The sequence below is a fragment of the Podarcis gaigeae genome, assembly GCF_964106915.1.
Source record: "Podarcis gaigeae genome assembly, chromosome: 11".
Classification (NCBI taxonomy): Eukaryota; Metazoa; Chordata; class Lepidosauria; order Squamata; family Lacertidae; genus Podarcis; species Podarcis gaigeae.
The window spans coordinates 46,433,402-46,444,299 of record NC_139687.1 but is presented as its reverse complement, the minus strand read 5'-3'; the positions used below and the strand labels follow the sequence as shown (position 1 = coordinate 46,444,299).

The following is a 10,898-nucleotide window of genomic DNA, read 5'->3' as shown; positions in this document are numbered from 1 at the left end:
TGGCTCAGTGGAAGGGTCCATGGCCCAGGGGCAGAGCACATGTTCTGCATGCAAAGGTCACAGGTTCAGTCCTTGGCATTTTGCAGGTATAAACTCCCAAATTTATCAGTAGCCTTAGCTCACAATCCTATACTTCACTTTGGAGGCTTGTGCTGTTAAAAATGTTTCTTTGTCTTCACCCTTGGGATTTGATCTGTGTTCCCTCATTTGAAAGCCATTGCCAGCTCTTAGTTAGCAAAACTGGCCTTGGTATTCCGAAAACACAAATAATGTGTTTTCATATGCTTACTGGGCTGTGAGCAAAATACCTCCCATCAGGTCCATTTCGTCTGTGACTGATGTCTACGTAGAAATGTTCTTGAACCATCAGAAGCAGGTTCTTGTCCATTAGTTATTCAAACATTTTTAAAATATATAAAAACAGAGAGAACAGAGAGGGTTTTTTTGCCATGGAAGCAGGGTTACATCAACAAATGCCAATAGTTTTTTGAGATGCAGGTCAAATTTTTTGATCCAAGAGAGAAGGAGAGAGAAATACTACACAGAACTTTTTGAACATTGGATGCTGTCCATGTAGTTACAAGTGCCAAGAAAATATAAATTTATGTTCACCAATCCTTGGCGTGAGAGAAAAGAGACGGCTTTCTGTGGGAAAATGGTCCATTCATTCAGCAACAGTTTGTGGAAAAGGAACCTGAAAGTTCTTGTTCACCTATATGTTAGGATGTAATTCAAAACTTGTGGGGACATTCTGCAGATACAAAGGGTCAAGGATTAATTTATACAACACCCTACTTAGGTTAGGCTAAGGGTCATAAACTGGCCCAAGGTCACCCAGTGAGCTTCATAACTGAGGTGGGATTTGAACCCAGGTCTCTCCCAGGTCCTAATCCAGCACTCTAAACACCACACAACACTGGCTCTTACATGTAGCCATAGCCAAAAAATATTTGTTCCCCAGTGCACCTCCATTATGTCCTTGCTGCCACACCTCTTTACCCTGACATTTGACACCCTAGACATGTATTTTTAGGATCCAACCTATTCCTGTGACTGTCATTTGTTTTAAACTGTGATTTAGCACTATATATTTGCATTGCTGCAACCCACCTGGGGACTTATGAGGAAGTGTGGGTAAGAAATTGAATTGTTGATATTATTCATAACAATATGCAAATACCCATGTCCTCTTTCAAGATGATCCATTTCCGTTCCTTTAAGCAATATGTAAGTTGCCACATTGCCGGGAGCATGAAATTTATGTACAGTACATGCCAGGATATAGTCCTTAGCTCTGTTTTGAAGCTTGCCTGAGATCATTTGAACTGCACTCTTCAGCTCCAGCTTCCCAGCAGCCTTTGCAAAAGGAAGCCTAGAGAGGCTTCTGTCAGGCTGGTTGACAGCTCCCATTTATTGCTTTAGAGCCTTGGACTTGTGCATATGTGTCCCTCTGTTTCCTTCCCCTTGTTATCTCTTGACCTCCCCTGAATCTATATCTGTGATGAATCCTGCCCCGTCTTTCTTCCATGTCCTTGACATTTTGCCCTTAGATGTCCTGGACCTCACGGCACACATCCCAGCTATTGCTGCCCACATCCTGGCTTGCCCCCTGACCATATCTTTTTATTACTCTGAAATCTTCCCTCCCCTTTCATTATAGCTATGGACAGATTGCACGTAATAAAGCATTTCCGACCATTTGTGGCATGTGAATCAGATGGGTCCAAGAGGAGGAAGAATCTTCCCACAGGAGATGGTCAGCACAAGCTTAGCCAATCCTTGCAGGCTTTAGGATATCAGCTGCATACACCTTCCCTTTTATTCATGGCTTGTAAGCAGCAGGCTGCAGATCTCTCACCACATCTAGTTCCTAGCCAGTCATAGCAAATGTCACCCTTTCGCTGGTCAATTTAATAGCAAATGAGCCGTAAGTGAAATCCAGATTGGAACATTTCTAGATTTGGGTCTGCTGGAGCAACTAGAAAATTTGGAGTGCCCTCCAAGCACTGCAGTAAAACTATAGAAAACAAATAAGAAATGTGTTCATTGAACAAAGAGAACAATTATTTGAGTTGTGTTAATAATTCTGGAACTTTCTAACATTGGCTTCCCACAATGTGAAGATTGACTGGTTCATTGAGTGCCTGATATTAGTTGTAATTAGTTGTCTCCAGTTGGAGACAAGCAGTTGTCCCCAGCAGTCTTTACCAAAGGTATCATAGGCTTTGAAGATGATCAAACTCAGGATGAAGAGAAGAGTTTGGACTTGATATCCCACTTTAAGGATTAAGGAGTCTCAAAGCAGCTAACATTCTCCTTTCCCTTCCTCCCCCACAACAAACACTCTGTGAGGTGAATGGGGCTGAGAGACTTCAGAGAAGTGTGACTAGCCAAAGGCTAGCAACTGCATGTGGAGGAGTGGAGTCGCGAACCTGGTTCACCAGATTACAAGTTCACCGCTCTTAACCATTACACCATGCTGGGAGAAACGCGCTAAGAGGAAGGCACGCTTGGGAAAACTTCACCATGATCAACTCCAGCCTGGAAATCTATGTCTCCACTGTGGAAGGACGTGTGGATCCAGAATTGGCCTTCACAGTCACTTATGGACTCACTGTTAAGACTGTGTTAATGGAAGACAAAGAAGATTAGTTGTAATATATAGTGTAGCATTTTCATTTTTTGTACTTTGCATCTATACCCCAGCAAGCATAAACAGGATTTTGGGGAAGGGCCACAGCTTAGTGGTAGTCCACCTGCTTTGCATCCCAAATATCCGGGTTCAATCTCTGGGATCTCCAGTTAGGCACAGAAAAAAACGCTGCCTAAAACCTTGGAGAATTGCTTGTCAGTCAGTGTAGACAATAATGAGTTAAATAACTAATGTAAGGCACTTCCCCCTGTTCATTTGCTTCTCATTTTTTAATGTCCTACACACATGAGTTCTTAAGAATATGTTTAGGCTGTTTCGTCTTGTTCTCAGTTCAGATTCAGAGCAAAGGTCGTGTTTCTTTTATCTCATCCAACTCATCAAAATACCTTTGAGAAGAACTGGTTTTAGTCAGTCTGGTGAAGAGACTTCAGATATTAGGAGAGATGCATTTCAAATCCTTTAGGCAGTCTCTTATCCTCAGGCACTCGTTTCTTGAAGAAAAAAAAGTGGTATTACTGAGGAAACCAGATGAGGACTCTTTGGCGAAGAAGACTTACTGTAATGGACCCATTGCTCTGAAAATAAGAAATATAAATAAGAGAACACCTCAATATGTACTTAAGAATTCACCCAGCACAGTACAACTAGACAACGCTTTGGATTAAATTCCTGACATACAAACAAATGTGTCTGGTAAAGTCAGAGCAATCTCTGTCCTTTATATAACTGAATGCGGGAGGTGGGACGAATATCTGCTTAGTAAAAGATCTAAGCCTGTCTGAACTTGCTGGAAGTCTAATGTTCCACGGAAAGTAAACTAATGTACCATGTTTACAATGATTCAAGGGGGGGGGAGGTTCCAGTAAGAGTCTTTTTCAAGGTCATATCAGGTTCATCAGAAAGACAGTCCTGGACCCAACTATTAGTAATAGATCTAGGGCTCAGTTAATCATTACATCAAGTGCTGAACTAGACATATGAGAGAGACTAAAGTGATGAGTATGGAGTCTTGGGTCTCTGCCAAACATCTACAAGCAACAGGAGGAGGAAGAGGAGGAGGAGCAGGTGTCATTGGAGAAGAAATGTCTAATCCACTTCAGAAACTAGACTGGGTAATCTAGAGTCCAATGAGGAGAAATGGCAATGTGGAGAGTTTCAGAAGCATGTCTAGCACATGATCCTTTAGTCTTCCCTAATAAGGTCATCCTCAAGTGTCACCTTGGTTAGACACCTGCCAATCACCACAACCTGACAGAGAGCCCACCATTAGGAATGTAAACAGGCAAAAGTAAAGTTGAATAATATTTTTTAAAAATCAGAAGAACTTGTGTGTGTGTGTGTGTGTGTGCTTGAAACCCCAGTCAACTTTACACAGAGAGACACACCATGACAGAACTCTTGCCAAACACAGTATGAAATGCTCTATATCCTGGCTAAGGTCTATGAAAGTCAACAGGGTTATAAACAATTGAAAACACGTGAAGGATTTTGTGTTAGCCAAACTACTAAAGTTAAAGGGATTAACCCTCTTATCAAGGAAGAGATGCTGACTGGTTAGTTTCAGTGCCCTTTTGGCACATCATGTAAAATTTAACAAGCTTCAGAGAGGAAGTGCAGAGCCAGGGAGAGCAAACAAAAGCAGACATCACAGCTCCTTTTCAAGTTCAATATTTGTAAGGTCAATGTAATGTTTGTGACAGATCCATGCCTCGATCCAGGCCAAGTTTTCAAAGTGCCCCAGGTTCAAAACATAGAAATCCACCCGAGGAATTATGCTGGAGCGCTTGAGTAATGGGGATTCTACAGGGAAGATGAGGAGTCTGCTTGTGGTTAAAAAGGTAAAGGGACCCCTGACCATTAGGTCCAGTCGTGTCCTACTCTGGGGTTGCGGCGCTCATCTCGCTTTATTGGCCGAGGGAGCTGGCGTACAGCTTCTGGGTCATGTGGCCAGCATGACTAAGCTGCTTCTGGCGAACCAGAGCAGCGCATGGAAACGCCGTTTACCTTCCCGCCTATTTATCTACTTGCACTTTGACGTGCTTTCGAACTGCTAGGTTGGCAGGTTGGCAGGGACCGAGCAACGGGAGCTCACCCCATCACGGGGATTCGAACCGCCGACCTTCTGATCAGCAAGTCCTAGGCTCTGTGGTTTAACCCACAGCGCCACCTGTGTCCCTCTGCTTGTGGTTAGGCATGGGCAAATTTCTCAATTTTTGCTTCTTTCAGCGTCTCCTTTTTCCCAATCTTTGTTTCAGTTCACTGCATTTTCACATCAGTTTGTGCAATTTTAAAAAATAAAAAAGTCATAACAAAAACATATCAGCATGTTAGTGCATATTTCTCCCAATAAACACATTTTCTGTAGCATAACTTATTTTTAATCCATTTACATATATATGTGTAATATGTATATATGAGATATGTGTGTTTGTGTGTGTAATATATCTATGAAAGGTTGCCCACTCCTGAGCTAAGCTGACACATCACCTAATATGGGCTTGTGTCTATGTTGGTTTTTGGGGACGGGAAATAGTTTGTCATGACACTTGCTAACAAGTAACATCTGCCTGCCAGGGAAACAGCTGACAATTTACTGGAAGACACACTCTGTTTGAATATACAAAGGGAACATTTCTTGATGTTTCTGATTAATGAAGGATTTGCAGAAGAAACTTATGTTCTGACTTGGTCTCTTAGGCCAACATGTCAGCCACAAGTGATTTGGAGATTAACAGAAGTCTTCAGAATGGGCCATATCCTTGATGGAAGCTAGTGCGGTACAGTGGTTAGCTGGTTGGAAGGGGATCATGTGAATCTGCAGTCACATTCTTATACTCTTGTTTCTGACTTTACAAAAATATTGGGGACACCTGTTGCAACTGTTTTGGAGCAAGTGGGAAAGCGACAATTTATTTATTTATATTTTTAAAATATAATTTTTATTGATTTCTTTTTTAACACAATGTTTCAACATATCAATAACAAAACAAATAAATTATTTGCTCTACTGAGTTCGTGACTTCCCTCTATCTCTTCAACAGGTTTTTTATTTTCAAGTCTTTGTACCACACTTTGTATCCTCTACTTCTGACCTTTATGTCCTTATAATCAATTCTGTCTCTTTGGTCTAGAACTTCCTTTTTTTCGTTGCAGAATTTATATCAGTCCCGCTAGTGTCTTCACATTTTTACAATAATTATTCATATACCCAATAAATTTACTCCAATCTCTCTGAAATTTTTGGTCTTCTTGATTCCAGACTCTGCCTGTCAGCTTGGCCAGTTCTGCATAGTCCATCATCTTCGTCTGCCACTCCTCAATTGTTGGTAATTCCTGCAGTTTCCATCTTTGGGCCAATAAAGTTCTTGCCACAGTTATGGTGTACATAAATAGTCTTTAGTCTATCTTTGCTATTTCTTCTCCCATCAGACCCAGCAAGAATGCCTCAGGTTTTCTGGGGAAGGTTTATCTAAACATCTTTTTTAGTTCATTGTAGATCAATTCCTGACTTTTTGTCAGGCTTAGACTGATTTTGTTATTGTAAGTTTCATTCATATGTTTCTGGACTTGATTTGATTCTTTGCTGCTTGCTCATTTTTAAAATAAATACAGTGGTACCTCGGGTTAAGAACTTAATTCATTCCGGAGGTCCGTTCTTAACTTGAAACTATTCTTAACCTGAAACACCACTTTAGCTAATGGGGCCTCCCGCTGCTGCCACGCCACTGCCACACTATTTCTGTTCTCATCCTGAAGCAAAGTTCTTAACCTGAGGTACTATTTCTGGGTTAGCAGAGTCCGTAACCTGAAGTGTCTGTAACCTGAAGCGTCTGAAACCCGAGGTACCACTGTATCCTGTTCCAGATTTGATTTCAGGCACTGCTGTGTGCACAGCTTGAGAAATCAGGTCCACTTCTTGGTGGGGCCGGGTTGCTGTCCGGCCACCTAGCCACTCTTCTCAGCGTCGGGGTGGGACAGCATCCCGCATCACGCTGGGGGAGACCCCGGTCATGTCAGGTTGCCAGGCAGCCAATCAGGTCGCTTGGGGGTGTGGCCGGGAACGATTTAAGCCATGGCGCAATTCTGAGGCTTCCTCCTTCAGCCTCGCGCCATTATTCTCCTGGGGGTGGCTTGGGGGCCTTGGCACGTAAACATTTGCCAATATGCATTCGTCATCCACAAAGCAACTGCAGATGGAAGTGCAGACTCTCATCCACAAACGAGGTGTTTTGTACCTGAATGTGAATGCAGGCACACCTAGTTCGCAAGCATGCATGATGATTCCTGGCTGAGAAAGGAAATTCACAGAAAGGCTTCTTCCATGATTGCAACTCCTTTTCTGGATCATGGGGGTGGGGATGCATGGGCAGGTGGGTGGATATGTTGCTTTTTAATACTATTTGACTGCTGCAATCTGCTTGCCCGGGTTTTATTTTTTGAAGCTGGGGGAGAATTAAAATAAGCACATCTGTGGATAATTTTAGTGGCATAAAAGCATTTCATGGGGTAGAGTTTCAGCCAACACAAATGCTTTGAGCATTAGAGTAGTAGGTATCTATCTACATGATAAATTACCCTCTGGTTTTTTTGTTGTTGCAAAACTTTTGCTTGACATAGTTGCCAAATTGCCTCTTTTCTGTTTTGCCAGGGGGAGAAAATTAAGCATTTTGCAATATTCTGTTAAAATACTGTAGACATCCTGTTGGGGCTTGCAGATAACATCTCAAGATCATCTCTGAAACATGCCCTTAGAGATCAAGTAGTCCAATGTCTTAGAAGTATAGACTGTGTCTGATGTATTTTGGATACTGTGACTCCATTAATAAGGTTGCTGTTATCAATGGGATCATCAGTGCTTCTATGTGCAATCATCTTGAGATCAGCCTGGATAGCTCAGTTGGTTAGAACGTGGTGCTGATAATGCCAAGGTTGCAGGTTCGATGGGACAGCTACATATTCCCACATTGCAAAGGGTTGGACTGGATGATCAAACTCTATAGTTCTATGATACTATGATCTTTCTTTAGAAGGAACACAGGAACATGGGAAGCTGCCTTATACAACATTGTCACGACATTGGTTCATCTCACTCTGCCTTGTCTACACTGACTAACAAAACAAAACAAAAGAGCAGTCTTCAACATCAGCAGTCAGGAGCGCTTCAGCCCTGTTTTTGAGTTTCTGTCCTGTTTTCGAGTTTGTTTGAAACCTAAACAGCTTATCTCTTATTCCTTTGTAAATTTTTCTTAAAACCTTTTTTAAACTCAGGGAAGCGTTTCATCCCTGCTCTTTAGTTTGCTGGAAATCATTTAAAATCATTTAAGGTTTACAAAGTTCTCTTGAATAGGGCTATGTTTAAAACTTGTCATTGAGGTTTTTATACCTTTTTTGTAAACTCAAGGAAGCGTTTCAGCCCTGCTCTTGAGTTCGTTTGATATCACTTAAAATCATTTAAGGTTTATAAAATTATTTATTTCCTCCTGAGGAAACTGATTAGTTCAGTGAAATGAGTTTTGTAGCCGGCATCTCATTAAGTCTTTGTTTAATTCTAGGTTAATTTTTCCTTAATTTTTCTGATTTTTGTTATTTAATTTAATTCTATAGTCGATTACCTCTCATTTCAGGGATTTTCACGGCAATTCTTTTGTTTTGTTTTGTTAATCTTTTGGTTCCATGACTGTTTTCCCCCCGCTGTTGTCTACACTGACTGGCAGACTTTCTTCAGGATCCCAGAAAGGAATTTCTTCCAGCCCAACCTTCAGATACTGGGGATTGAACCATGAACCTTCCGCATGCAAAGCAGATGCTCTACCACTGAGCTATGACCACCAGTTTAAATATAATATAACTGGGGTATCATCTGGGGGTATAACAGTAATGTTGAATCCTTGCATTAGGGCAGTGGTGGAGATCTGAAGATTTACATAAAGGCTGTTCAGTGTCCCCTTTATATGTTACCTCCATGAAGGGGACACCACACAATTGCAGTTATGTTCCTGGTCCCATCTCTGGCATCAGTCAAGCTGCCACATATAGGCCTCTTCATGAACATGACCACACCAACGCATGGACTTCTGGAACAGGGGTCAGGCAGCATGCTTGATGCTGGGCCTAGGAATCTTGGCACCACTCCCCAGCAGTCATGTGATGCCCCTTTCATGCCAGGGATCTAGTATATCACAGTGTGTGTGTGTGTGGCCATAACTCAGTGGTAGTGCACCTGCTTTGCAGGCAGAAGGTCTCATGTTTAACCCCCAGCATCTCCAGAGCTAGGAATGTACCCAGTCTGGAATCTTGGAGGTCCTCTGCCAGTCATTGTAGACAACACTGAGCTAGATGGATTAATGGCCTGACTCAGTACAAGGCAGCTTTCTGTGTTCCTATTTATGATGTTTTTGCTTCTTTCCCCCATGGAGTTATCCTGGAAAACAGACCTTAGACTGTCTTCCGAGCTGGTAGAAGAAAATAATGCTAAGATAATGAACCAAAACCCAAAGTTTACAAAAAATAATTTGTGTACAGCTGTGGCTTCTCTGTGTCTATGTTTTCTTCCATCTGAAGTTTCATGTATTTGACTGAGCTCCTTCGCTTTTTAAAGAAGGTCCCTACTGAGAGTAACAGCAGAAAACAATGCAGTTTTTCTTTTATGTTGTATGGGAAAGAACGGTTCCAAAGCAACCATAACTCAAACCAATCTGCACATTGGTATTTGAGAAACAGAACTTACCCTTCTGCAAAGTGGCTCCCTGGAATTTAAACTTTCAAGGTCATGCAAGGCTCAAGCGCTGTATATTCAAGAGGCAGGAAATGAATGTCACTCTAGCTAGACTTTGGTCCGGTGTTGCCCTGCAGTACAGTGCCAGAATTTGCTGACTCATACCTGTGATTCACCATGTATAATTGCTTAAGTGATTGGATAATGCCAGCAGCTACAGCCACTGTAAACAGAAGAAATAAACAGAAGAAATGTTATACCTGCTGCACTGCAAATTCAGGGAAGAGGAGTAAATGAGAGGAAGAGCAAGACACAGACCTGCAGGAGGAAATGGAAGGACCTCTTGATATCAAGCCCACAGCATTATTATCCCTATCTATATCCCATACTATTTCTTACTATATAATAAAGCAGTAAGGCTGTCATCACGCTGCAGCTTGTGAGGTCACCAATAGGTGGCCACAGAAACTCCAGCATGATAACAGGCTAGCAGGCAGATGCGCAAGCAAACAGACAGCCAAGATGAGTTGCATAGCAGAGGATGGGAGGTACTTCAGAGAGCAGAGTGCCAAACCACTTACCCCGTACCCTCCTTTCAAAGACGGTGAGGTGAGCTGTTAGAAAGAGGGAGGGGCTTGGAGTGATCTGTGACTGGGAGGGGTGGGGCGAGCTGTGAGGAGGAGGGATTGGGATTGAGCTATGAGGGGGGAGAGGTTTGGGTGAGCTGTGAGGGGATAGACAAGGGAGTGGGTGAGGCATAAAGAGAGTAAGGGTTGGTCAGGTGTGGGGGAAGGGGGGTTGGCAAAGGGACTGGCTGGTAGGTGGCATTGGTGAGAGGAGCAAGTGGGGAAAGCAGTCCCTAGTATTAAATATAAATGCACAATCAGGGAACCTTACAAGGAAGTCTGCTTACCCCCTTTTAGGGGTACCACGGCATTGCGGAACAGCCAGAGCTTGCCCCCTGCCAATGGTGCAGGGCTGCATGTCAGGGACTGTTCCTTGCCATGAAAACCTGCCCCATGTCAGCCTACAGAATTGGCCAATGGCAGGCTGGTGTGGAGGGCTTGGCTTTCTGGGGGTGGGCCTGGGGGAACAATCAGGCTTTCCTCAGGTCCACTCCTGGTGGATTTAAATCAGCCCATGCCAGTCCCTGGCACCCAGCTCTCTTCCATGGTCTTGTTTATTTGGTAGCTCACCTGAGGAGGGGAGAATGTGTGGTCTGGGCCTGCAAGAACTCTGTTGGCAATATTGGAGAAAATGTTTTATACAAAAGTACTTGACTCCTGCAATTACTCCTGAATTAGGCACAATAAATGATTCCATTCTGTAGACTTGAGGGTTTTTTCTTTTTGTTTAATAGAGCTGGACTATCGTCTTGAGAGACTGCTGGTTCCAGCTCCCGCACAATATCCCCACATGGTTAGGGTTGTCCCAATAGTTTATAATTACTCGGTTTGAAGTATGAATTTGTGTTAACCTGACTTGGCTGTCTTCTTAATTAAGTGCTATTTCTCTGTTCGCTTCTGCTTC

The 10,898-nt window shown here is 42.8% G+C and overlaps 1 long non-coding RNA gene across 1 annotated transcript; it reads right to left on the bottom strand.

Moving 5' to 3' along the window:
* Positions 1–2,857: 2,857 nt before the first annotated feature.
* Positions 2,858–9,757, bottom strand: LOC310827583. The gene is made up of 3 exons (XR_014556440.1): positions 9,687–9,757; positions 9,381–9,591; positions 2,858–3,228 (listed from the first exon to the last, which is right to left on the bottom strand). It is a non-coding gene; the product is annotated as an uncharacterized lncRNA (long non-coding RNA).
* Positions 9,758–10,898: the final 1,141 nt, after the last annotated feature.